We start from the raw sequence: 23467 nt of genomic DNA, 5'->3' as shown, positions 1-23467 counted from the left end.
TTGCTTAAGGTCAAGACGCACGAAGTCAGAGCGATAGCAACTTCCGTGGCCTTTAAGCAAAACAGATCTCTGCGAAGTATTATGGACGCGACCTTTTGGAGGAGCAAGTCGGTGTTCGCTTCATTTTACTTAAAAGACGTCCAGACTCTTTATGAGGACTGCTACACACTGGGTCCATTCGTTGCAGCGAGTGCAGTAGTGGGTGAGGGTTCTACCACTACATTCCCTTAATTCCAATATCCTTTTAATCTTCTCTTGAAATGTTTTTAATCTTGTTTTGGGTTGTACGGAAGGCTAAGAAGCTTTTCGCATCCTTTTTGATTTGGCGGGTGGTCAAATATCGTTTCTTGAGAGCGCCCAGATTAAGGGTTTTGATGAGGTCCTGTTGGATGGGTTGCCGCCCTGGATATAACAGCTCCTGGGAGTCTTTCAGCATCCTGAGAGGATGGCTGGGCTTCGTGAGGAAAGCGGACTAACAAGGCAGAGTAATCGTCAGAGTCAGCTTCCTTACCAGGTAGCCTACCTATATTTATTTGGGTTTTGTTATGATATAACTGTCAAAAACTCTAAAGCATATACGCCTTTATTGTATTAATACTGGTCTCTACCCACCACCATGGGTGTGAATCAGCTATTATATATTCACCGGCTAAGTTAATTATTTAAAAATGATATTTTGATTATAAAATAAATTTTTGAATATACTTACCCGGTGAATATATAAATTAAAGGCCCTCCCTTCCTCCCCGATAGAGACCCAGCGGAATGAGAAGAACTGGAGCTGTTTACATGTATATGCGGTATCTGGCCGATAGTCGGCGCTGGTGGGCACACCCGCAACCTTCATGGCGATCGCTCACGAGTTTTTGTGTTTCTGTCGAGCCGTCCGAGACGTCAGCTATTATATATTCACCGGGTAAGTATATTCAAAAATTTATTTTATAATCAAAATATCATGTTATGGGCGACACAATCTCAGAAACTCAACTTTAACCTTTATTCCGTTGACAGTAGTAGTAGTAGTAACAGTAGTAACCATAGCAGTAGCAGTAGCAGTAGTAACAGTAGCAGTAGGTTCATTCCTGAAAGGAATTATTACAAACTTTAAATACTGTACATTATTAAATAGCCCATGATATTCAATAAGTCATAACGGTGACATGATGTACCTTAAGACATCTTGCAAAGCTAATTAAATATAATTTTCTAAACAAGACACTTTCATTGCCACTTTAAATCACATTTTATCATATTTATAGGACAATCAAATGTTAAATGTCACAAATAAACCAATTTACGCCTTTTAATGCTTAAATGAATAAGACATAAAACAAATATATACAAATAAGTTCGTCAAAAAAACTTACATCTGTGTGCCCAAGATGAATCCTTACGAAATATATACAACTGTTCTCCTTGAAAACCTTGCTTGAACTGTCAAAGAGACTTCATAATTTTAGGAAGTAAGATGAAATCGTAAGTTGTTTACACCTCTCAACTTTTTAACAACCACTTACAAAATTAAGACATTGTTTTTCCAACCAGATGGGTTTGTGTTTCTGCATTAACAGAGTTGAAAATTCTTGTGGCAAGCAAAAGGCCATACAATCAAATAAACTTAATATTGATATCTTCTACTCGATTGGTGAGAAGTATATTTTCTCTCGCCACTGACCCCGTGAATTTGCATCTAGTTAAGCTTATCGTCATTGTTTTTTCTCCTCAGTTTTCTGGGTCCTTCTCAAGGGGCTTTGTCCTGCTACTTAAGAAAGCATCTCTCACTCCTGATACTCTCTGATCCTCTGCATATAAGTGGTGAAAAGTATAGAACAAGTCATCAAGGCAACCATTGTTATCTTGCATGAGTATTTGACCTCTTGAAATGCAAACTTAGTCCATTCAGCTTTATGGAATTTGGTCTTTTATGGTTCAAGGGGATGAAGTGCTGTAGTGGTATTGTAAAGTGAATGTCAAAGGAAGGCAAACAGGGGTGTATTGACATTGCTACCCTACTGTGAAAGAGCATGTTGTTATTATTACAAGCTGCGTTACAACCCTAGTTGGAAAAGCAGGATGCTATAAGCCCAAGAGGGCTCCAACGGAAAAAAATAGCCAAGTGAGGAAAGGAAACAAGGAAATAAATAAACTACAAGAGAAGTAATGAATGCTCAAAATAACTTATTTTAGGAACAGAAGCAACTTAAATTACATCTTTCACATATAAATAATAAAAACTTCAAAAAAGGAGGAAGAGAAACAAGGTTGAATAGTATGCCCAAGTGTACCCTCAAGCAAGAGAACTCTAACCCCAGACAGTGGGAGACCATGGTACAGAGGCTATGGCACTACCCTAGACTAGAGAGCAATGGTTTGATTTTGAAGTGTCCTTTTAGAAGAGCTGCTTACCATAGCTAGAGAGTCTCTTCTAACCTTACCAAGAGGAAAGTAGCCGCTGAACAATTACATTGCAGTTGTTAACCTCTTGAGCAAAGAAGAATTGTTTGGTAATCACGGCGTTGTTAGGTGTATATGGAAAGAGGAAAATGTGTACATAATAGGTCAGACTACTAGGTATATGCGTAGGCAAGAAAAATTGAGCCTTAACCAGAGAGAGGGATCAGTGTAGTACTCTAGTGGCAGTATCTTAATGGGTGGTTGGTGCCCTAGCCAATCTACTACCTTCGATTCAGTTATTACCAATTCTTCTCTACTATGTAGGCTCCTATAGCTTCAATTACTCTAGACAACATAAGGTCTAACGGCCGTATGCTAAGAAAAATTATAGGGCCTTCTTTATACCCTATGGAAAGTGTAGGGAAGCCCTATATTTTTCGGTGCTATGTTTAAAGCATCTTCTAGGAAAGGGTATGGTTAGTATCCCTGATGAGAGGGTGTCTGTTGTCCTCTAAACAGTTGGTATGCAGGAGAAACATTTGTTTACATTTGTGAGGGTAATTACTAAGTGGGGTACCCGTGTGTCGCGAATTTCTGTTCTTTCAACGAGTTATTGAGGACTCATAGACAGTGGAAATGGCAGAAAAGGATGGTATAAGAGCAAGATATATAACTGCAAATGAGAGAACGATGCTGGTGACCATGATAGAGGAAAGAAGCGACATATTATTCAATAAGAGATATGACTTCCCCATCATCCATCGGAAAAAAACAGCATGGGAAGAAGTCACTAGCTTATTTAATGCTGCTTGTTATGGACCACCAAGAAGCCAGCAACAGCTGAAGAAAGTCTGGGGGAATGCAAAAGGAAAGTAAGTATTCATAAACATATTAAAGTAATAGTACTTTTGACTCACTTCCTGCATACGTAAGCAAGCATCAGCTTAGGGATTGGCGAGGGCCAGTTTTATTTAGGCTATATGTAAGGAATAATGTACTTTTCAAATGCTGAGCAAATAAATAATTCTCATTGCAGTTTGTACTATTCTTAATTTAAGACTTCATACTGGTTATCCTAATTGTTTGGATTTTATTCGTAATTTAAGGCTATATACTGGTTAGCCTAATTATTTGGTCTTAATTTCAGGCTATCTACTGGTTAGCCTAATTGTTTGGCATTTATTCTTAATTCAAGGCTATATACTGGTTAGCCTAATTTTTTGGTCTTAATTTCAGGCTATATACTATTTAGCCTAATTACTTGGCTTTTCTTCTTAATTTAAGGCTATCTAAGGGTTAGCCTAATTGTTTGGTTTAATTTCAGGGTATATACTGGTTAGCCTAATTGTTTGGAACAAAGAACAGACTTTGAAATGAAGCAAAAAATCTATTTTTGGGTGAGATGGCCATGTCGTCCTGATAGAAGGTTCCTTTAGGTAGCTTTCCAAGGTAGAATTGACCACAGGTCTCCAGAATTCTAACTTCTGGCGCAAATATCCATAAAATTTTTCTTAAGGATATTGCATAATCTCAGGAGACGTGTATCTTGATACGACACATGGCAATCTTCACCCCGAATAGCTTTTTTGTTTCGAGGGGGAAGAGTGGCGAAACTGAAAGGGAGCCGTTATCAAGGTTACCCTTCCTCCCGTACTATTACAAGGCTCCAAGATGGCGCTCATTCCTTGTAGCATTGAGCATGGTGCTACAGATATAGTAGTTTTGGGAAGGATCTTGCCTAAGCCTTTTCTCTGGAAAAGGAGGGCGAGTTCATCAGGACGACATGGCCAGCTTAGCCAAAATAGATTTTTCGCGCTGCTTCAAAATCCGTTTTTTGGGCTAAAGCCATGTCGTTCTGATGGAAGTTTACCAGAGAATTACTAGAAAGTACTGTATCTCTGGATTTATATAAGTGACTTGACCTTGGGACAATTTTTATATGGTCATAGAGACTTGAGAGATATGACGATACTGTTATACGTCATTACCACTAATCATGGAACAATGTTAGTGCTTCCTGCCCCCTGCAGGGAAGTGTCGTGTTAGACAGTAAAAAAAAGTCTCAATATTTGTACATTGTAGGAACAAATATAAGTATCAATCAGACCTATTTGTTTCATTTATTCCAATAATATAAGGTTTACTTAGGAAATTAAGTAAAGAAATCTGGCTATTTTTATTGTGTTATTTGCAGGGCGAAATAGGACGCAATTACACTTCTTGTCATTTATTTAGGCTAAACGAGTAAATTGGATACCAAGTGTAAATGTAGAATAGAATTATACATACAACAATTACAGATAAAGTTTTTCTACCTGAAAGGGAAGAAAAGGTTAAGGCCACTTTAAAAATTGAAAAATTTGGAGAATTTATCAATATAATTTCAGTAAATGTTGGATACTATCAACACTGTGTACAATGTACATATGACACAAGTGTTATCTGTATAATTCTACACCTGAAAATTTTGAACAGTCCTAGTGTCACCATGGTGTCACTCATATGAAATATATTGTACTGGAGGTGTCAACACCTTTTCACCCAAATTGATAGTCCCCATCAATTCACTGTTCATCGCAGCACTAGACGACAGGTTTTACTACACTACCTGCCGGCACCACGTAATGCTTCAGTTCGTGCACTTGCTTCGCATAATGTTTGTAGAACACTCTGGATGACTTCCATCCAGTATATGAGCGAAGACGCTCGAAGTCCATATATTGAAAAAAATTCAGTGAGGAAGCAATTTTTCTTGGATCATGACCTGCGGGTGTACTGTCAAGATCCGCTCTGCGAATGAAGTACCTGAGCTTCGCCCTCAGTTGTTTTAGGGACAAGTTCAATCCCGAGGTTTCTCCTTTGAAGAGATGACCTCCCCTGAAGTCTGAAGTTCTTCGAAGATAGACCTTTAAACATTCTACTGGACACAGAGAGACATCTTCCTTCAGAGGGCAGATTTTCCAGGAACCCCATCTCTTAGTGGGTACCTCATTCTTGGCGAGAGAGGTAGGATCAGGAAAGAGTTTCAGCTTTCCCGCTTCTATGAAATGAATATGGCCCTTACCTCTTGATATGGCTACTATTTCATTACTCTAGCTCCTAAGGCTATAGCGGACAGGAAAATAACTTTTTGGGTAAGATCCTAAAGAGAACTATTTTCATTGTTCAAGATTGAGGCATGGTGTAGGACCTTGTCCAAGGACCAAGAAATGGGCTTCGGAGGTGCTGCTGGTCTAAGTCTAGCGCATGCTTTCGGGATCTGGTTAAAGATTTCGTTCGTCAGGTCCACTTGGAATGCGTATAGAAGAGGTCTAGTCAAGGCTGACTTACACGTAGTTATCGTGTTGGCAGCTAGCCCTTGTTCATGAAGGCGGATGAAGAAGGACAGGCAGAAGTCTATTGAGACTTCTTTCGGGTTTTTTGCTTTAACAAAAGCAACCCACTTTTTCCAAGACGATTCGCATTGTCTTCTAGTTGACTTTGACTTGTATTCTTCTTGGAAGTCTATACTGCCTTTTGAGATCCAAAATCTTTTCTTAACCGCTAAGGTGAGAAAATCATGAGAAGAAGGGTTTAGGTTCTCTGTTATGAAGCGAAGACAGTCGACTTCTGAACCAGTTCAGATAGAGCAGGGTTTGGAGGAGGGACCAGCCTCAGCTTCAGTTCCATTACCAGAGGGAACCACTTGCTCTTGGGCCACTTGGGGCCTAATAGAGCTGCTGTTCCCTTGAAGGATCTCAGCTTGTTGAGGACCTTCAGTAGGAGATTGGTTTGAGGGTACAGGTAAATCAAGGACCATTCGTTGCAGTCGAGGGACATGGTGTCCGTCGCCTCTACCAGAGGGTCCTAGTATGGGGCTACATATCGAGATAGTTTCTTGTTGTCGCTCATCGCGAAGAGGTCGATCTGCAGTTCCGGTACTTGTTACAAGATGAAGGAGAATGAGTCTGCGTCTAGGGACCATTCTGACTCTTGTCGGCTTTAGCCAGGATAGAGCGTCCGCCGTCACATTGTGGAACCCTTGTAGGTGAACTGCTGATAAGTGCCATCTATTCTTCTTCGATAAACGAAAGATGGCTAACATCATATGGTTGATGTGGGGCGATCTCGAGCCTTCTCGGCTCAGACATCTCACTATCACTTCGTTGTCCAAGAGCAGCCTAATGTGGGCTGATATGCGAAGGGAGAGTTTTTTCAATGACAAGAGGACTGTCATGGCCGCCAGAATATTGATGTGAAAGGTCATGAACAGGGATGACCAAGTCCCTTGGTCTTTTCTTTGGTGGGAGTGACCTCCCCATCCTTCCATCGAGGCATCCGTGTGGATGGTTACTGATGGTGGAGACGGTTGCCAGGGTACAGTTCTCGTTAGTCTCTTGTCCTTCGACCAAGGCTTGAGAAGTGATCGCAGTAAGGTCGGTATCGGTCTTTGGAGATCTCTTCGAGCATTTGATGCGTATCTTCTCCAGACGCCTGAAGCATCTTTCAGCTGTGCTCTTAGCACTAGGTCTGTTACTGCTGCAAAGGGGAGAGAGCCCAGTACTCTTTCCTGTTGGCGTCTTGAGATCCTGTTGGATTTCAGTAGTCTCTCAACAGACCCCGCAATCTCTCTCCTCTTCTGTGGGGGAATGGAGAAGCGGTGTGACTTCAAGTTCCAATGGATTCCCAGCCATTGAAACTCCTGATCTGGAGAGAGTCGAGACTTCTTGAAGTTGATCATGAATCCCAGATGTTCCAGTAACTGGATCAGCTTTTTGGATGCTTGCAGACAAGCCATCCTGGATGCTGCCCACACCAGCCAGTCGTCCAGGTACGTTGCTACCTGAACGCCTTCTAGGCGTAGTTGTTGAATGACTGCGTATGCAAGTTTCGTGAAGATCCTTGGGGCTATGTTTATTCCGAAGGGCATGGCTCTGAATACATACTTTACTTCTGTAGCTTGAATCATAGGTAGGAGGAGAGGGGGCGGCTGACAAGGAGATGCCAGTAAGCATCTGCCAGGGATATTAGGACTGTGTACGCCCCTTTTGGTAACAGGGTCCTTATGTGCTGAAGGGTTAACATCCTGAACTTTTGTTCTCGATGAAGTTGTTGAGTGGCGACAAGTCCAGAATGACTCTGAGTTTGTGAGTCCTTCTTGGGAACACAAAACAGCCTTCCCTGAAATTTGATGGACCTTGCTCTCCTTATAACCTGTTTGCTCAAGAGTTCTAAGGTATATTCTTCCAATGAGGGGGTGGAGTGCTGGAAGGATTGAGGAAATGATGGTGGAAGCTTGTTCCATCTCCATCCTAGTCCATTCTTTATTAGGCTGTGAGCCCAAGGATCGAAGGTCCAATGATCCTGAAAGTGTTGGACCTCCCTCCTACCTAAAGTATCTCATTGCTTCGATTGTCCAGAGGGTTTACCTCCCTGACCGCGTCCTCCCCTACCCCGTGAGGGGTGTTGAGGAGCTCTGTCGTGAGCCTCTACCTTTCGGACGAATGGTAGTGGTTTACTTCTCAAACCCAGGGTTGAATGCTGGTGACTGGACAACCAGCTGCTGAGGCACCACTTGGAATGTGGTCTGTGGTTGAGCAACCACTTGGGGCACCGCAATCATGGTGACTGTAGGATGTTGCTTGGCAGGCCGGGAGGGTAGTCTAGGCTTCTTGGTCTTCCTTTTAGGTTGGGGACCCGCATCCGGGGAACACTTCCTTTTAGATGAAATGCCCCACTTCTGGAGAAGGTTCCTATTCTCCGTGGCGGCTTTCTCAACTACCTCCTTAACCACTTCATTTGGGAAGAGGGCTTTACCCCAGATGTTGGAAGACATCAGCTTCCTGGGTTTGTATTTTGCTTTTGCTGCAGTAAAGACGAACTCCCTACAGGTTCTCCTAGCCTTCATAAAGGTGTACAGGTCCTTGACTAAGGTGGCCATGTGCATTTTGGCCAGGACCTTGAGCATATCCGGGGTGCTTTTTAAGCCTGCACACATCTCTTTGCAGTTCTGTAGGGATAGGGATGCCACAAGTCTCTCCTTTGTCTCTTGCTCCCTGTGCAAGAGAAAGTCTGACAGTTTCGGGAGATTTTTCGCTGAACTCTCGTCCCGCGATATCTGCATCCAACTTCCCTACTGAGAAGGTTAGGTGGACTTTATTCCATTCCTTATCTTCCATGGGTAGGGATAACGACAGAGGCCTGCACTTCTCTTTTGCAGGGCATAGTTTGTCTGCCTCCACTGCCTTGACAACAGCCTTAAAAGCCTTCGATATAAAGGGGAAGGCTATTGAAGCAGGAGCAAGAAAGGTAGGGTGTTTCTCGCTCAAGGCGGACACTTTTGAGTTTGTGTAACCAGCCTTCTTCAGGCTGCTCGACAAGAAAGCCTGTGCCTTGTCGTGGTCGAAAACCATGACCTCCATCAGTTCCGTCTCCTCATTTGTCGCTGGCTCCTGCTTCAGACGAATGAAGCAGTCAGGGTAAGCATTAAAGCTTTGCCAGAACTGAATCTCATCTAAGGGGACGGCTCCCATATTCTCAGAGATGTAGAGCTTACTGTTAGTAATCGGCATAAACTCTGCGTACCTCCAGGGATTCGTATCGGAGCAGGGTGGGAGGTCTTGAACTCTGGGTCGCTTGAAGGACCCTCAGGAGGAGGTAATTCGAGCTTCACGGAGCTCTTTCTCGAGCCTCGCTTCCATTGCTTCGCCTTGCTTGCGAATATTCTCCATTAAGGCCGTAATATGAGCCAAAACTGCCTGGCTCATGTTGTTCAATGGAGGGGTAGAAGCAGAAAATGTAGAGGGTGTCGGCTCCAGTGCCAGCACAGACGGAAGGGACTCCATCTCAACTTCTTCTTCTTCAAGAGGTAGAGTAGACTCCACCTCGGGATCATCCTTAAGTAGATCCTTTTCAGTGTCCGTGAACACTTCAGACATCCTTTCCTCCTGGCGGATGTCTATGCCTCTCAACGCCTCACTGACATCCGTCTCGATGGCAATCTGGACGCAGGGAGGTCCGGGTCGTGTTTGGAGCACGACAGTTTCACTACCCGCCTTCGGGAACAGTAAGCTACGTATCCTGTCGTTAGGTAGGTACAGGTCCCGGAGAGTTCTGGAACTCTCGTACCCATTTGCGCATCTTTTCTTGTGCTGCATCCCTCGACTCCGTTGACTTGGGGTCGTCGAAACCTTCAGCCACCAAAGCCAAGCAGATGTTGCAGTCTTGGGGGTCCCAGGACCGCAGGTGCAGGCGGCATGAGACCTCTACACTTTGTGACCACAGAAGTTCCTACTCCTGTGGTTACAGAAGATCACCTCGCACTTCATTTAGGTTTCCTCCTGTAAAGAAAGGAAAATTAAATGAGTGTGCGGTTGTTTATCACACATGATAAACAGGTTATGCAAAATATTGATATTTTAACCATTATAGCTGAGGATAGTAAGCTAAAAAGGAAATAGAAAAGACATATACTTGTGCCTCCTGTCCAGACAATTGCTGTGACCTCCCCCTAATATTAAGTGGTTCCGTAACTGAAATACAAACCACGCTATTTAATATGGGTAATTACTTCGGCGTAGCTGAAATGACGAGCCATTAGATTTTCAATGAGGGTTTACTATCCCACCGCTAGTTAGCGGGGGGTAGGGAGGGGTAGCTTGTTACACCCCCCCCCCTCACACACACCTTTGAATACTTCACTTTGCTTTTGGCCCGGGTGGCAGACGGACGTGTCCGCTTTCACCCTCGCTTTTTGTCAGCCATTAATCTGTTTTTGCTTTTCCTTTTTCAAGAGTGTTGTGAAGTTGGCCTCTGCCCTCATGTGTAAGTGTCCTGGGTTACCTGGGCGCCCTTGTGGCACATTTATGTCGGCGGTTGACACAGATCCCCACACCTTGTGTCCTCATTGTAGGGGCCAACGGTGTGATAGTGGTAACGTATGTGGTGAGTGTAGGGAGTGGTCTACCTCCCAGTGGGAGAGGTTTGCCCGGCGCCAGAAGAACAAGTCCAAACGGGATATTTCTCCTTCAAAGGTTTCTTTGAAGAGAGAAAATCCCAAGGACTCTTCTTCCGTAGCCCAAACCTCCTCCGAAGCTCCCACTCGATCGGTTTCTTCCGAGAAGCCGTCTAGTGGTAGCGTAGGCCGTAGTTCTGTTGACCAATCCCGGGATGCGGAAGAGGGCTTTGCCTCCCATAGCGAGGCAGCTCCCCCTCTGTCTGTGAATAATGATGATTTTTTACAGCTTTGGGCCTCCTAGGGGCTTCAGGGTTTGACATCATCAAGTTAGGAGCGGCTGTCAAACAATCGCCGACGTTAGCAGAGATAGATCCTCTGTCTATCGTTGACGTTCTTGTGACGGAGGCCTCTGATGTGTCTTCTCAAGCCCCTGGTCCTGTTGTTGCTGCAGTAGCTGAAGGCTTAGTTTCTCCCTCCGAACATTTTTCGAGGGAGGAACTAAGTCCTACGGTCTCTCCTGCTGGTGATTCTCCCCCTTGAGGGAGTTCACTTACAGAGACTCCTCTTCGGAGGCCTGCTGATGGTCAGCTTGCTGATCCCAAGGCCCCTAGAGGGCGTATAAGGCAAAAGGCTTGTCCTCCCCTTCACCATAGAGGCCTTCCTTCTCTTCACAAGAGAGTGAGGAGGCGCCTCTTCGGCTCGTCATTCCCGCAATCCTACCCTGGGGAGACTCGTCGTTCGCCGATCGTGCCAGCTATCACCTTGGACCTCTCCAGAGATCGTTCGCAATCTCCTTCGCTGGAAGGTCGTCCTTACTCAGGACACAATGACCTTTCGCCCTCCAGACCTGCTGACCTGCTGTCGCCTTTCCAGGCTGCTGATGCGCTGTTGGGCGCCTACACACCCTGTTATGACACAGGCAACAGTCCCTTTGGGGCACAAGGGACTTGAGCGCAAAGTTGTGTCTCAGTCCCTTAAGGGCCAGATAACCCCTGCGCACCATCGACCTGTTGCAGTTATTCTTGACTTAGCGCCCCAGCGCCCACCTGCACGCGTACTCACTCCTGCTATGGATCCTGTGTCTACGCGCCAGGGTTCCCCTGCATGCCCACGACCACCTGCGCGCCAACCCGCACAAGCAGTTCCCGCAATAGCGCGCCAGCGCTCACCTGCGCACAAGCGCGCACCTCTGCCATCTGTTTCTGTTACAGCGCGCAAGCTCTCTCCTACACGTCAGCGCTCTTAAGGAGGTCCCTGCGTTAGCGCACAGGCGCTCTCCAGAACTTCAGCGCACTCCAGTGCCTCAGCGCACATCTGGGCTCAAGCGCGCAGTTGCAGAAGTTCCTGATATAGCGCGCAAGCGCTCACTGGCGCGCCAGCGGACATCTGCGCATCAGCGCACATCTGCGCATCAGCGCACATCTGCGCATCAGCGCACATCTGCGCATCAGCGCACATCTGCGCATCAGCGCAACGCCCTGGAGTCTCCTAAGTTACCGCACAGGCGCTCACAGGGACTTCAGCGCTCTCCAGCCCCACAGCGCACTCCTGTGCGCCCGTATCCTGATGCGCGCCATGCGTGCCCACGATCTCCTGTGCGCCACGATCTCCTGTGCGCCACGCGCGCCCAAGATCTCCGGATCAGAGCGCATTTCCTGTTTCTCCTGCTCACCAGCGCTCACCTGAGCACCAGCGTGCGCAGTTTCCATCGCGCGCCTACGAGGTTGCACAAACACGCCCTCTCCCTCTGCTTTATCCAGATCCACGCGCCACACGACCGCGCGCTAGAGATATTTCTCCTGCGTGCGCGCAACAGTTTCGCCCTCACGGGCCCTTCAGCAGGTTCCTGCACGCCTGCGCCAGCGCTCACCCAGCCCCCTGCACAAACCCGCGCTCCATCACCTGCGCGCCATCGCTCTCCCACGCGCCCTCGCTCGCCCTCGCTATCGCCTTCGCGCGCCCATGCCCACGCCCGCGAACATTATCCCCCACGTAACCCAGGACAGGGCCCATCGCGCGACCACCAGCGCGAGTTGCAGCATGATCGCCAGCGCGATCCAACACGCGAAACCTCGGGGCATCAGACGGCCAGGTCATCGTCTTCTCGTTCCCCTCCCCGCAAGCACAGAACAGCGTGCTCGTCGGAGGGGGGGTGGAGGTTTCCGGACAGGTCCAAGGACTCCTTTTTCTTTTCAGCATCTCTTCAGGTGGACCCTCGTGTAGTTACTCCCCCTAGGGATCGAACGATCCCCTTCGCTCCAGAGGGAGTGTCTGACAGTGCGACTGTCAGCCAGCAGCCCTGGTTTGGGACTATTGTCAGAGCTGTCATACAGGCTTTTAAGCCTGTATTCTCTGAACTAGGTCACAAAGCAGTGGCAGCTTTTTCTCCCCTGAAGAGGAAGAGAGGAGTTCCCTCTGTGGTGACTTCTCTTAGGGCTAAACTGTCTCCTCGGAAGTGTTTGTGAAAGGCTCCCTCTCCCCCTAAGACTTTCTCTCCTTCCCTGCGGACGAGGATTTTCCGTCCTCTGGGGATTCGGATGAGGCGGGTCTTTCCCCCATTGCACCAATGGGGGAAACTCCGCCTCCTCCCGAGAAATCTTCCCGCATTGGGGTTGAAAAGAGCCTTCCACCATCGTTACTAGAGTCCTGTATCCCTCCTAGGAGAGAGCCGAAGGCAAGGATCAGACAGGAGCCAGACAGACCTTCGGAGAAAGTCCACAAATCCCCCCAGGAAGAGCCTCTGGGGTCAGGAGACTTTGCTCCTAGCCCTTCGGGAGGAGAGCTTTGAGTCAGAACATGCGATCTGGCAAGTTCTGACCCTCATGAGAAATCTCAACGGGTTTCCGGACCCAGATTTCCCCTCTGGTGAGGCCAAGGACACGGTCTTGGACCGAGTCTACGGTACCCAGAAGCCTTCTAGGGCCAGTGCAGCTTTGCCCTGGTCACAGGGGTTGAAGAGTGTCAGAGATAAGGTCGAAGGCCAGCTCTCTGCGCTTGCCTCTTCCAGCAAGTCCAGCACCGGTAATAAGCTCCTCCCTCCTCCTCGAGTCCATCAGAGGAGGTACTTTGAGATCTTGGAGGAGACTTGTTTAGCTCTTCCTTTGCACCATTATCTGGAAGAGCTAATCTGGGGAGTCCCTCTAGAGAGACTCTCCAACCGGCACGTCTCGTATTCGGCAACAGAGATCTTAAGCCAGGAGAAGGTTGCGAAGTGTGCCCTGCAGGCAACGTCGTGGCTGGATATCTGCCTAGGGTCTCTGGGCATCCGGGTGCGGTCTGAGGACTTGTCCAAGGAAAGCACCAGGAGGGCATTGGAGACTTTTTTGCTCTCAGGCACGCGGACCATCGAGTTTCTAGCCCACCAAGTCTCGAGCTTGTGGGCTAACACGATCCTGAAACAACAGGACGAAGTGGCTGAGAGATTCCATCAAAAGGTTCCCAGTACCGACGTGAGCAGGCTCAGACATTCTTCCGTCCTCGGTAAGAATCTGTTTGAGCCTAAGGACGTGGAGCAAGCCGCTGAGAGGTGGAGGAAATCCAACTAGGATTCCCTTCTCCATAGGGCCATAACATCGAGGCCCTACAAACCTCAAGCAACCAAACAGCCCCGTCCCGCCAAGAATGCTAAGAAGGCAACAGCAGCAAAGACAAAGGTGTCTAAGTTCATTCCTGCCAAGGGCAAGAGGGGCAAAAAGTCCTCCAGGGGAGGAAAAAATCCTAGAGGGAGCGGCCGAGGCCGCAAACGCTAGGATTGGCAGTCCCCCTGCATGTCCACCAGTGGGGGGATGACTACAGAGTTGCGCAACAAGTTGGTAGCAACTTGGGGCAGATCCCTGGACAATCTCCATGATCGGTCAGCAATATCGCGTCCCGTTCACAATATCTCTACCTCCCCTGACAGCGAATCCAGTGTCGTTGAGCTCCCGGTTACCATGGGATCGGTAAGGGGGCAAGCCCTTCGGGCAGAAGTCGAGACCATGTTGAAGAAGGACGCTCTCCAAGAGGTAGTCGACGGGTCCCCAGGCTTCTACAGTCAACTCTTTCTTGTAAAGAAGGCGTCTGGAGGCTGGAGACCACTCATCGACCTCTCAACCCTGAACGGGTTTGTATACCGAGTTATGAACTTACCTGCCCTCAGTCGGAAGTGAGACCTCCTCCATGGAACGTGGTTTGAGTTCTCAGGTCTCTTAAGAGACCTCCCTACGAACCATTACGCAAGGCTTCAGATCGCCACCTTACTTGGAAGACGGTGTTCCTGCTAGCTTTGGCCTCGGCCAAGCGAGTCGGCGAACTTCATGGTCTCTCATACGACATCGCCCATTCAAGAGGATGGGGGGAGGTAACGTTCAGGTTCGTCCCTGAGTTTGTTGCCAATACCCAGAGTCCGGGATTGCCAGACCCTCGGTTCGACTCTTTCCAGGTATCGAGTCTTCGTTCTTTAACAGATGACCCAGACCATCTCCTACTGTGCCCAGTAAGGAGTCAGAGGCTGTATCTTAAGAGAACGGTTGCAGTTCGTCCCCAGGTGCAAGCCTTATTTGTGAGCACCGGGAGAACGAAGAGGAGGGCCACCAAGAATACCATCTCGGCCTGGATTCGCAAGGTGAATCCTGACCCTCCTCCGTCACGTCGCCCTAGAGCACATGATGTTAGGGGCGTAGCTACGTCCCTGGCTTTCAAGAAAAACTATTCGGTGACGCAGGTCCTGCAAGCTGGCGTGTGGAAGCGTCAGATGACCTTCACAGCCCACTACATGCAAGACGTGACACACAGGAGACTCGATACGTTCTCTATCGGCCCTGTGGTGGCTGCACAACAGCTGGTCTAGACCTCAGGCTCCTTATTGGACAGGTAGCAGAGGGTAGAGGGCATTGTTACCTGGTCTTAGTCTGCATGAATGAAAAGGTTTGTCTGGCCCTTATTCTTTTCTTCATCCTCTCCTCCCTTGGAGAAAGCAGCATCCTGGGTTCTCTGCACAGCTGACCTCAAACCTCTGCAGGTAAACCATGCTTCCATATGTTCCTAGTATTAAGGTTAATACTGTCACGTCCCCATACGCTGACGAGGTGGTATTGGGAGAGTCCTAGCCTAGAAATCCATCTGAAGAACTCCAGGTCAACTTCCTAGGACTGGTCACACTACTTACCTTTACACACAGCTTGTGCAGGCCGCAGCAATTGCACAGCAAATGCTAGCGAGGCGCAGGGAATCCTTATTATTGAGTACTTACACACTCAAATATGGAGTCCCCGGGCAAAGCCAAAGCCAGTAATGGTCGGGACATACCACCCTTCCTAAGGGGGGAGTTACCCATATTAAATAGCGTGGTTTGTATTTCAGTTACAGAACAAATGACAAATTTGTAGGTAATTTGTATTTTTCCTAACAATACAAACCTTATATATTTAATCAAACTTGCCCGCCAGCCCTGCCCCCTGTGAAGTCCTACCTCTAAGCTAAGTGAAGTATTCACAGGTGTGTGTGTGTGGGGGGGGGGGGGGGTAGTAAGCTACCCCCTCCCTACCCCACGCTAACTAGCGGTGGGGTAGTAAACCCCCGTTAAAAATCTAATGGCTCGTCATTTCAGCTACGCCGAAGTAATTACCCATATTAAATAGCTAAGGTTTGTATAGTTAGGAAAAAAACAAATTACCTACGAATTTGTCATGTTTTTAGAGTTTCCTTATCAAGGCAAACTCACAAGAGAAGGGTTCTAACCTCTGGCGATAGAATAAGCATATACTAACACTGACCCTTCTTAAATTATTTGATATTGTGGGGTAAGTTATCAACTGATTACTTAACAGTGTATTGAAGGAATTCTTTCTTTCAATATAGAATTGGTCTCAACAATAGACTGTGAAAGAATACACAAAATATGTTGGAAAATAACTACTGTATAATATATACCATAGTTTTCTGATGGCAGTATATACTATACTGCAAATATACTGGCTACTGTATAATCATATACCGTAGTTCAGCTGGCATGTTGCCGGCTAGGCTTGCAACTGGTGGCACCGGTCCGGCGGGCATGTTGCCGGCTGGGTAGTACCTGGCGGCACCAGTCCGGTCTAGTCTTCTAGACCGCAGGGGAGAAGGTGGCAGCATTATACTACCACTTAGAGTGCGGCCTAGGGAGGCTTAGCCTCCTATGCCGGCAGCTCTAAGCCGCCAGGGGAGTGATTTCTCGTCCTGCACCTCATCTGCCGTCATAAAGACTGAATACTCAGAGGTTTTGTCAAAAACCTAAGCCGGGATACTCGCCGGCAAGGGTTGAAGACAGAAAACAATAGCCTAGTCAAGCCGGAGTGACTATTCTATGGCGAGACCAAGAGGGGGTTCTCGCCCATTGCGGCACTCAGAGGGAAGGAGGGATTACCCTTAAATCTCCACAGGAGAGGAGTATCGAGTTATATAAATAAATTTAGGAGATATACTATCTCCTGTTGAATTGATAAAACGATACACGAGGGTAAACAGGGATAATGTATGAAAGTATACTAAAGCGCTTAGGCTAGGTAGCCTAGCACGGGCGAGATTACCTAAATCGCCGAAACTCTAACATATACGATTGACATATAAGGAAGAGGAAATTTGTATGCATAATCATATCTTCACTAGTATAGTTGTGACTAAATAGCTTTCATAATTTATTAATGCCATTAGAACCGGAAATGTCATTCTGCTGACTAAATAACACATGCATGATGAACGACAGCGCCCAATGTGGCACCTCCGGTGACTGGCCAAGCTCCATAAACCCATTAAATTAAACTAATTTCGGTCTAAAGCAGGAGCTAAAAATTATACACTGTAAAGATTAAATACTCAACTTTCCAGAGGCAGAAGAAGCTGGAGAATGCATAATAAATCCTCTCAAGAACAATCAAGAATGTTAGATAAAAGGAAAAACCACTGTGCAAAATCGCTACCAAAGAAGGAATGAGCGCCATCTTGGAGCCTTTTAATAGTACGGGAGGAAGGGTAACCTTGATAACAGCTCCCCTTCAGTCTCGCCACTGTTCCCCTTCGAAACGAAAACGCTATTCGGGGTGAAGATTGCCATGTGTCATATCAAGATATACGTCCCCTGATATTAGCAATATCCTTAAGAAAAATTTCAAAGATATTCACGTCAGGAGTTAGAATTCTGGAGACCTGTGATCAATTCTCTGGGAATATCACTGTAACCAAATATCCCTTAGAAAACTACCAAAAGGAACCTTCCATCAGGAAGACATGGTTTGAGCCCAAAAATATTCATTTAACCACTTAACTCTTGTAAAAATTTCAGAGCAAAGAAACAGCATGCAGCCTATAAGCGAGAGTCTATAAGGACAGGTGGTGGTGCTCCTCCTAAGCCTGAAGATGAAGAGACTGCTAAAATCCTTACTATCATAAGTGATGACCTTGATGGTCAGGAGAATGAACTGGACTGTGATGCACTTCAGAGTACTGGTAAGTCCTTCTTTGATAATTCTAAAGAGAGCTCTGCTTGGATGTTTTGCATATTTTACTGATTTTCATACAAATGTTTTGTTTCTCTATTCATTTTTTTTTCCATAAAATTGAGAGGAAGTCACTTCTTTTACACATATCCTTTCATCAGGACGACATGGCTTGAGCCCAAAAATATTCATTTAACCACTTAACTCTTGTAAAAATTTCAGAGCAAAGAAACAGCATGCAGCCTATAAGCGAGAGACTATGAGGACAGGTGTTGGTGCTCCTCCTAAGCCTGAAGATGAAGAGACTGCTAAAATTCTTACTATCATAAGTGATGACCTTGATGGTCAGGAGAATGAACTGGACTGTGATGCACTTCAGAGTACTGGTAAGTCCTACTTTGATAATTCTACAGAGAGCTCTGCTTGGATGTTTTGTTTCTCTATTAATTTTTCACCATAAAATTGAGAGGAAGTCACTTGTTTTACACATTTCCCATAGCTATCAATTTATAAAGAAGTTAAATTAGCTCCTATTTGGTTTAGCTCCTATTTGGTTTAATTCTCGTAAGTCTTAAGGAAGCATTTAATATAGTTGAAATTATGGAAGAAACGTTGTTTGTCTTAGCCTAAAATGTAAGGTTATAAAGGTGGAACCCTGTTGAATAAAAAAAGGGGGCATGGGGACTACAGCCCCCAGCTAGGAAATAACCAATTTAGTGCCAGGTTAGGTAGGTGTTTTATGTTAGGCTAGTGCTCCAGAATAAACTTAAATACCTGCCTAACTTGTCATTGAATTAAGTTCCTAGGTGGGTTGCTGTGCACCCCCCCCCCTCCCTTAGCTGCCAAGGGGGTCTAGGCAAATCCTCTTTCCATGTCACATTTGGAATTATCTCAAATTTCACCATAACCTAACCTTTTTTTTGTGAATTAATAAACTTACTGCACAAGAATCATGTCTAACATGGTGTGACCCACAACTGCGTAATTATTAGGATTAGGTAAATCATTCATCACTATAATATTTGCTTTACTTTTAGGGAATCTTTTATAGAATTAGGAGGAATTAGTAGCCCCACAGTTTGTAAATGTAATGTTTTCCAGTACAATCATAGCATTATTTTTATTTATTTATTTATTTTTTTTTTTTTTTTGGTCTTTTCAGGTCAACCACATACTGTGATTGGTATCAGAAATGATGGGCAAAAATGTGAGATAATGTTTGATTCTCAAATAACAGCACAGCACACTAACAACTCTATAGACTACATCATAATACCTCCCAAACTCACCTCAACTGAATTCAGCACAACACAGAGCACACCAGCTGGCAAAGTCTCCTCTCAAGAAGCTAATGTGACACTGGATACTCAAACAAACATACCCACCTCTATACAGTTTAATGCCAGAGACACCCCAACAGAATACACACCAACACCTGGCCAATCAAATTTTACCTCAGCCCGAAAGTCCCGACGAACAACAAAGTTCACTCAGGAGGCCAGCTTTGAAGCGTCTCTTGATATGCAATGAAAGGAACATGAAAAGGCAATAGAAAGCCTAAGCCTAGATGTTGAGATTAAGAAAGAAAAACTAAAAAAAAAAAAACTTTAAAAAGGAAAATGAGAATGTAAACTTTTGTCTCCAGGCTCATCAAATCTGGGTTGATGTAGGCAAGAAACTGTTGGAAGTAAAAGAGGAAATAGGACAGGTAACCAAAAGAATTTGTGATAAACTCATTGCTTTAAACTGATCCAATGTCACTTCAAGTTTTTTCAGTGTTATATAGTATTATATATATTTCGGCTGTGATGAAATTGTGCATTGTGTTCTAGTCTGCGATGTATTTTGACTACTCTACTGTATATTTTTGTGGAAATTAAAATTACGAATAACTCTCTCTGGTTTATTTGCCAAACCTGTACTGTATATACATACTTTGAATTTGGTTTTTGGTAACTTTAAGCATAGATTATTTTCCTAAGCAAAATATTCTCTGATGATTTACTGTCTTTTAAAGACTCCTTGGATATTTCTCATTGCTTGAGGTTGCTGCCTCAATTCATCCTCTTGTGTGTTTCCTTGGGATTCTGGGTCATCTGGATCATGAAGTTAATGAATTACATTATCTGGCTCAGGTACTCTGTAGGCGATAGCCAAATTGTGGAGAACGGCAGCAGCAACAATTATGTGTTTGGTGTTTCTCATAGAAGTCCTCATTTTCTTTCCAAGGCAAGCAAATCTTCTTTTTAATAGTCCAAATGCTCTCTAAACACTTTTTTGCGTTCTTATGTGAGAAGCATTATAGCGGTTCTCTCCACGGCCATGAGGAGCTGTCAGAGGAGTCAACAAATATTCACGACATGGATAGCCACTATCACCCAACAAGTGTCCAGGCAGAATACCGTCTTTGAGTTCCTGACAGAGTCAACTATTTCCAAAAATATCGATGTCATATGCACTGCCAGGCCACCGAGCTAAAATGTTGTACAGCTGCAACTGAGGACCACAGACTGCTTGTACATTGAATGAAAAATAGCCTTTTTTGTTGCGGAAAACTTCAGGACGCGGGTGACTTGGCATCTCAATAGCAATATGAGCTCAGTCAATGCACCCAATTACACCTAGTATTCCAGTTATAGTCATAAATTCATGCTTGATCTTGATAATATTATCTTGATCTGGAAACATGATGAACTATGCACACAAACTTCCAATTGCATATGCTACCTTGCCAACACATCTACTAACAAAAGACTGTGATATGTCACACCAATCTGATATACCAAGTTGGTCGTTTCCAGTGGCAATGTATCTCAATCTAATTAGGACCGGCAGGTGAGAAGGCACAGGACAGCCTGTGGAAAAAGAAAAAATCATGAAATACTTCACTCAAACCATGTCCAGGCATAATTCTCAGCTTTTTTTACTCAAAAAATTTTATAATCTTTTACTGTATTAAGCATAATATCACTAGGTAGCTTCATATAACCTTTCAAATAACACATTTAGCAGAAACCAAATAACTTGCCTAAGTAAACTAAGTACAGCAAATGCCTTAACCTTTTTTTACCAATGGCACACTTAAGATCTCATAAGAATACCACGGCATACAGTATACTTGGAAAAATTTAAAAGGGTAGGCTGTACACGTAATTATAAGATAGAACTACAGACAAAAAAAAACTGTGTATAAATAAGAACTTATTCTACAATAAATATCACCATACTGCTTGAATTAGTTGGAAAGCATTACTTTTCATTCATGTAAAACCAAAATCTATACCCATTTTTCCGGTGTGCCTTGATAATGTTTTGCAGCACACTTCTAATAATCTTGTGGCATATCATTGTGCCTTGGCACACTGGTTGAGAATCACTGCAGTACAGTATACAGACATATCAATTACTTTTGCTTGTGCTTACAGGTAATAAAGGCACCTTATGTACTGTACCTACATGGTACATCACCATTAAGGAAATGTTGTTAAATAAGTAAAAATGAGCATTACATCACACACGAATAGCTCATCACCTGACATATAAGCACAAAAACAATGTGATAACAACTCATCCCTACCTCTGTTGCTAAGAGCATGGGGCAGTTGATCCTCTAGCTGTGCAATCAATGAAAGTGTGCGTTCTTTACTGAATTGGAACCTCATCAGAAATTCTTCCCCTGTCATGGCATGGAATGGGTTGCTTCGGTCTGTCAAACCCTTCGTATGTGGCCATGCTGATAGTGCTGAAGGTTTCGGATATGACGGAATTATCGGTACATGCTGAAATATATGAAGTATACGTGTAATGTAAGACTCATGAAATGTTTGTTAGCCTAGAGTTTAACTCTACATAACCTGAGCTGCTACCCCTGACCCCTGGCTAGCTCAACAGCAGCCCTCCACAGTCCACACTGCAGAGCTAACTTACACTTTAGTAGACTAGGCATAAACTGAGATGCACTATGAAATTCCCAAATTAGGTTCAAATTGGTTTTTACACTTCAGATGATGATCATGCTGGAAATCAACTCTAGGCCTGCTCTAGACACCATCTAAATTATCTTATAAAGTTATGAACGAACCCTTGGTTAGGCTACCATCACCAGCCCAACACAACCAACTTGGAGCTATGATTTCCTACATTAGGTTCACATTGGTTTAATTATTCTTGAAAACCTGGGAATCATCTCCAGATGTCTAAATCATTTAAAAAAATCAAAATTGTGGATGAAAACTAGTTCATTTTGCTAGAGCCTAAAGGATAAGGCCTTTTTTGGCATTCCGTCTCAGGGGTCACCCCCTGCCTAGGTTACTTTGATTTTGTTAGATTAGTCACCAGAATTTCTCAACTTCTCCAAGCCAAACCTAATGTAAACTTTGCACAAATATAATAATTTCTCTTGAAAACAGATGAACATCTTAGCATCAGTTAAAAACCACCTTTTCCATGCATGACCTATCATATCTATTGAAAGAATGTAATTTATTTACGAATTCAAATGGCAAGTTTACTTGCAACTACTATTTTATTACTTACTTTGTTTCACACCACCACAAAACGATCTACCTATTATGATGCCTTGATAATATTGCATTTTCACTCTGAAACGGTGTAATTCACCAGTTATTATCAAGGAACTACAATGCTAAAAAAATAATCCAAGAAATTCTTATCTGTGAAAATTGGCAGAAGCTTCTTTTGTTGATAGTGTTGTGCTTGAACTCCGAGCTCATAAAATATGAAGTTTGGCCCACCTGTGCAATAGCTTTTCTTTCTTTGTATATGTTATTATTTTTGTAAGACATCTTTTGATAATATAAATGTTTTTCACCAGCAAAGAGTTGATATCATGACTACTATTTATTTATAGGGCTTGCGAAAGGCATGTCTGGGCCACCCTTTAAATAGTATTGGAACCACCCCTTAAATTATAGGGAACCCTAAATTTATAGGGCCTGTTTATGTTCTATATTATTGTCTCTATATTTTCTCTTAGCATACGGCAGTAAGTTCCCTACACATGATTTAAATTGCTACCTTACTGGTGCCTCAATAACACAAAAACTAGTCGACTGAAGCCTTTCCTAATGATAAAGCCTATGTAATTGTAAGGTCAAGGTTAGGTCCCCCTGGTGATACAACCCAACTGATTGTAAGGCCAATGACAGGACACAGAAACTAAGGGTATAAGTAAACTCTGGGGAAATATATTTGCTATAAACATAATAACTTTATGCAGTGAGAAAAGAATCTGTTTCAAATTTAACAATGACCCTAAACATACAAAGAGTATGAGACCTAGATTAGTTAGTCAAGGTTTCTGATTGCCTGGACCAGTTGGTAAGTCATCTACAGTATTAAATGGAATAAGAGATCTACTGGGACCTTCTGGATTCTCCAATTATTCAGGAAGGAAAATATACAAAGGAGAGAGCTGACCATAATCTTCTGCCAGAGGTTTTTGGGTCCTATAGAGTCCTTTCAATGACGTCACTGGGAATCGCCGGCGGCCATGCTGGAGGACATACAAAGCGAAAACATGGCAGCTGCTACAGCGAATATGGACAATGAGAGTGACTTTGTCAAACAATTGTCGGGTGATGATAAGCGTTTTTATAAGCAGAAACTCTATCTAATTGATGGCCTAGATCCATACCAGATGCAGAATTCATTCAGTCAAAATATT

General features: G+C 44.5%; 2 pseudogenes; one reads left to right on the top strand and one right to left on the bottom strand.

The window, feature by feature from the left end:
• The first annotated feature begins 3030 nt into the window (after positions 1-3030).
• LOC137619215 (uncharacterized) lies at positions 3031-19531 on the top strand (annotated as a pseudogene).
• A 227-nt stretch (positions 19532-19758) lies between these two features.
• On the bottom strand, positions 19759-21521 carry LOC137619214 (putative nuclease HARBI1; annotated as a pseudogene).
• Between the last annotated feature and the right edge of the window lie 1946 nt (positions 21522-23467).

Source organism: Palaemon carinicauda, chromosome 25, assembly GCF_036898095.1.
Source record: "Palaemon carinicauda isolate YSFRI2023 chromosome 25, ASM3689809v2, whole genome shotgun sequence".
NCBI lineage: Eukaryota > Metazoa > Arthropoda > Malacostraca > Decapoda > Palaemonidae > Palaemon > Palaemon carinicauda.
The sequence above is the reverse complement of the archived record's forward strand: the minus strand, read 5'-3'. Positions and strand labels throughout refer to the sequence as shown.